This window comes from Manis pentadactyla, chromosome 2 (assembly GCF_030020395.1).
Source record: "Manis pentadactyla isolate mManPen7 chromosome 2, mManPen7.hap1, whole genome shotgun sequence".
Lineage (NCBI taxonomy): Eukaryota > Metazoa > Chordata > Mammalia > Pholidota > Manidae > Manis > Manis pentadactyla.
Window position 1 is genome coordinate 103,241,971 of NC_080020.1, and position 5,379 is coordinate 103,247,349.

At 33.0% G+C, this 5,379-nt stretch overlaps 1 non-coding gene across 1 annotated transcript; it reads right to left on the bottom strand.

Moving 5' to 3' along the window:
• Positions 1 to 5,026: 5,026 nt before the first annotated feature.
• On the bottom strand, positions 5,027 to 5,132 carry LOC118919956 (U6 spliceosomal RNA). Its single transcript, XR_005027735.1, has one exon. It is a non-coding gene; the product is annotated as a U6 spliceosomal RNA (small nuclear RNA).
• Positions 5,133 to 5,379: the final 247 nt, after the last annotated feature.

Below are 5,379 nucleotides of genomic sequence, written 5' to 3' on the forward strand. Positions count from 1 at the left end.
GAAAAAGAGACCACCAGCAGCCCCCAAAGTGCTAAAAAAATTACAATCAATTTTAAAAATATATATTATATTACATAAAAGACTGTAAGAGCGAGTGCTGAGCATTGCTCCACAGAATTACCAGCTGCTAAATGAGGCAGCCAAGCAGGATTTATCCTGTAACCCAGAGAATTTCCAGCTCTCCCACCAGTCTACCCTTCTTGCAGGGGGAGAGAACAAAAATCTAAACAAAACAAAAAATAGCAGTCGAAAGCAAAAAACATAAGCAAGTTTAAAGAAAATGTACTGAAGGGAATTACTGAAATGTAGTTGTCTTGGTGTTTATCCTTTGGCTATGAGTTGATTTAGGGTTTGTTTTTAAAGGGATTGTGAATGCTGTAATTGGCCATACATTTAGATAGTAATCAAGGTCCAATTTACATCTTCAAATTCATTAAGGATGTTGGTTGTCACTATTGTTCTTTATTATTGGTGTTAACTCTATTTTGAAGGACTATCTCAAAATTTTAAAGGCATATATAACCTGTCTTTCTACTTAAATCTGCATTTAGGTTAAGAAATTCTTGACCCCTAGAATTTTCCTAATTGCTAATTTATATTCTTACGTAATTCCCAAAAGGCACTCAACCATCATATTAAATTAAGCTATTGGTTTTGTTAATCCGACAATTGAAGTTCAAGTGTCAGGGTCATTTGCATGTGACATAACGTTGTTGGTGTGGCTATTGAATCTTAATTTCAAATACACAAAATAAAACTTGTTCTGCACTTCGTAGTTTTCATCACAACCCCAATTTAAAGTGTAATGTGTGAGATAAATAACTTTTCTAGGAAATCATTAGAAAAATTGTCATATCTTGAAGAAATCAGAGATACACCCTGCCTCAGAATTCATCCAGTGATAGGAAATAAGGAATTTCATTGTATTTTTAAATAACTTTTTATGAGAACCTATATACTTAAATTAAACTGAATTATATTTTAGTGTCTCCAGGAAGCATGTTCCTTTAAGAACTCATACCCGATTCACAAAAGTAATAAGAACCCCATTTAAAAGAGATGACATGATTAGAAAATGGCAGTCACAATGTTTCCCTAGTGTGGCCCCTCTCCTCGCTCAAGCCCTGTCCTTTCCAACTACCCACATTTGACATAATCCCCATTTCTGAGACCTTGCAATTATTTGCAACCAAGTAATTCTGATTTTAGTTCTGAGTGTCCCACTTCTCAGGGTTCAGATCTATAGCTTTATCTCCTGCTAATGATTTTCTCATCCCTTTTGCTAAGAGGTACTGGGACTGTCACCTCTCCTGGGGTAAAGATGGGTCTCAGGAGTCTTCACAACTGCTCTTCCCTTCCTTTTCAGGCCTAAGTGTGACCTGACGTTTTCAAAGCCTGTTTTCCTGATTCTGATCCTAGAAGCCAGAAGACTAGGAAGATTCTGATCCTAGAAGATTAGTCTCTAATTCTTCGTAATTTCCTTCCATTTGGACCCATACAAAATATATATAATTTATCTTCCATTTGACAATCCTTTGTGTATTTACAGCTAGATCTTGTCTGTCTTTCTTCACCAGGAGAACCAACATTATTTTTTCAGCATTTCCTTGAATTCCTTTCACCACGTGACTCTTGGAACAAACAGATTTACCTTTCATTCTCTGGCAAATGATGTGACTCTTTTCATCTAAATACTAATCTTCTACCTGGAATTTTATTCACTATTTCAGAAATCAGATTATACCAAGGAACTAAAAGTAATCTAAAATCATTAAGCTATGTTCATAGACACTTCCACTAAAATAATATCTATCTCATCCTGCAACTCTGCAGTTACTTGGAGTTTTATTTAAACACATCTGTATAAATTTAATCTTATTGTGATTGTAGATTGAAAAATCCAGGTTTTAAAAATCTTTTAAACTTAAAATTACTTATTCAATATACTGAGCATATCTCCAAAAATATTCAAAATTTTGAAGATATGCTATGTACACCTTATAAATTTTCAATCAAGATTCATAAATATTTATTAAGCACCTATTATGTGTATTTGTAGTACAATTAATGAATAAGACTTATTTCTTGCCTTGAAGGACCTTATAGGACTATAAACTCCTTGAGGGAGGGCTGTGTCTGACCAATTCACTGCTTTGACACAGTATCAACACTGTGCCTGACACATATCAAGCTTATGATGTCTTATGAACCAGTGAATGGATGTTGGAGAGGAAGCAGGAATATAAACAACTAATATATACATTGTGACAAATGCCAATCTAATTTCTATCAAATGTTATGAACAAAGGCACAAGTATCAAATATGTATCTTCCTGCTAGAACTTTTCCTCTACATCAATTTACTTTAATTGAATACTTCTAGCAAATTACATTTTCCTCTACATAAATTTACTTTAATTGAACACTTTTAGCAAATTACATTTCATCCAAAAGATTCACCAGGAAATCAAACATGCAGGTGAACTCAAGATACACTGTGTTCAAAACACTGTTAAAAACAAATTTTTGATATCCAAGTTTAGTGTACCTATTAAAAATGAAAATTTGATTTATTAATCAGCACCTCAATATCCTCTCTTTCTAGCCTAGGCAGTGAAGGTTTTATAGGACCAAAATGGTGAAAATTGCTTTAATCATAACTCTGAGTAACTGAATTCAAGAGTGAATGCAGAGGCATGTTGAGTAGGAAGCCAAAGGAAGGAGCTGAGCTGAAGAAGCATCCAGAGGTAGGTTTAAACATCTGGTATCCATATGAAGCTCTTCACATTTAAAGAACAAATCATGGTGTGCTAGAAAAAGTGTAATCTACTTTACAGAAATTTCTGATTTCTAAATGATCATGCATTTGATTTATAAACTCTTACAATTCAAGAATTTTATCAGAAATTAATTGCAAGCTGTTATATATGAGTCTCCCAATCAATGTACCTACTCTTTTGCTAAAACAGGGCACATAGCTAGCTTCAGATTTTGCTGTCAGTTCTGTTCTACAAGGTTTTATATAGATGGTCTTTTGTATCTTTGTGTCTATAATGCACATTGTTTTTCTTATCCACAGTAATAATTAATTGAGCTATTTTACAAAATTGCTAAAGCTAAATAATTACGTCATTTTAAATACAATTATAAAAGTACAACCTATAGAATTGTTTTAGGTTGTTTTATATCCTACCTAATTTTTTAAAGCAGACATTTGAAGACATAGTCTGTTCATAAAGTCATCTGTGTCAAAGAAGATTATTTAAGAAACTTATTTTTTAAGTTTAAGAAACTTATTATATTTAAGAAATTTACTTAGCATACAACATTGTTAAATGTTGAGAGAGTCACTGAAACTAATTTATTTCTTAGTGAAGGGGTTTTCTAATGTACTTTTAAGTGGCTGATCACTTTCCTCAATGGAAATCATATATATTTTAAACATTTTAAAGAAAAACAGCAAAAATAACGAACATAATAAAGTTTCTGTGATTGAATCAGGATGGGATTTGTAGCAGAAAGTACCCACCCTTCCAAAGGTATCATTTACATTCTCTCCATAGTTCTAAAAAAGACCTCACAATACTCCTGTAGAAGACTTTGGTTAAATAAAAAGCCTTGGTCAAGGAAGAGCTGCTTCACTGTTTACTGCCTCTTGGTTGGTTAATCATTCTTTGTATCTTCCTGACCATGAGGTTTCATAGGTCACTCAGGTGAAAGTGACCTCTCCACAGATTAGTGTCAGAATACCCTGACAGCATTTTGGAAGTATTCTTCAAAACCACTTGATGATTCAATGACAGCCATTTTATTGTGTTGACCCCCCACCACACAGAGAATAGGCTCATTCAGATGTCAAGTGCATGCTGACAAAGGCCAGCTTAGTTGTGAGTGGTTGTGCTTTAAACCCCCTTAAAACAGATTTATCCCTCCATCACAGGCAAATGTTTAAGCATTTTTGAATGAGTATTGTAAAAATAGCTATTGTAACAAAATTTTAATCTGATAAAATGTTTCAAGGTTGATCTAAGTAGCCAGTATTTTTAATTATATGTAAAAGCAATGATGTTTGAATTCATAGCATCTCTCATATTCAAGATGAACATGCAATGATATAGAATAAAATTAATTGAGCACTAGTCATATCACACAATAGTGGTTCAGTTCCTTTCAGAGCTAAGTTTAATAAAAAGAAACATTTATTGTTGCTTTCCATTTAGTACATTAGATAATTTCTAGAAATAAGTAGTAGCAGTATTTTACTTTTGTGAATTAAAGGCTGAATAAGAGGGGATTCTCAGACAAGGGATTATGAAGCAAGGCTCATAAATAAAAAATAATTATGTGAGTTTAAAGGTGAGATGACTTTTCATGTTTGAATAGTTTAGGCATAATCCTGACAAGAAAAAGAAAAATTGATAAACTATAGAATCTCGAGATGTGTTACTGACATTCAGATCTTACATGTTTTTTTCTCAGCCATTTTACTTAAATTAGGGTAATTAATGTAGTTTAATTTGAAATTAGAGTCATTTTTCCACACTTATCTTTCCCTTTCCCAATTACCATGCTGACTACTAAAAGCAGTGTCTGAATAATGTAATTCTCTTTAACTTACAGGGTTGTTTTTCTTTTTTCAAGTTCTGGTTTATTTCTGTAGATGGGCAAGTTTGTTCTTTCTAATTTAATATATATATATGAATTTATTCCTTTATTTTGGAGTGGCTGGTTAGATACAAAGTTGTTCTATTTTAAATTTGCTTATTGAAGTATAGTTGGTATACAAATTGTAGATTGGTTTTAAGTATACAACACAGTGATTCCACAGTTATATGCATCATTAAATCCTGACCCCAGCTAGTGTAGTTACTATCTGCCAACACAAGAAGTTGTCACAGAACCACTGACTATACTAGACTGTAATTTCATCCCCGTAACTACTTTATATTATGATTAAGTTTTGTGCCTCTTTATCCCCTTCACCCTTTTCATCCAACACCCTCCAACCCCTTACCCCATGGTAACCAAAAATATGGAATGCTTCCCAAATTTGCATGCCATCCTTATACAGGGCCTTGCTAATCTTCTCTGTATCGTTTCAGTTTTAGTGTATGTGCTGCTGAAGCCAGCACTCTAATTTGATTTTGATGGCCATCATCCAGGAAAATTTGTCTGTTATATATTGCTATAGGCTCACTTATTTTTCTGTGCTTCATCTGTGTATGCCTCATGAAAATTACTTGTAATAGTTAACTTATTTTACTTCTGATATTTGCTAGTAAGATTTGTGATGAAAGAATTAGAAATGCCCTATCTTTTTCTCATAAGGAAATTCTACACTATCTAGAAAATGTTTAATCTCATTTTCAATTTCAGTGC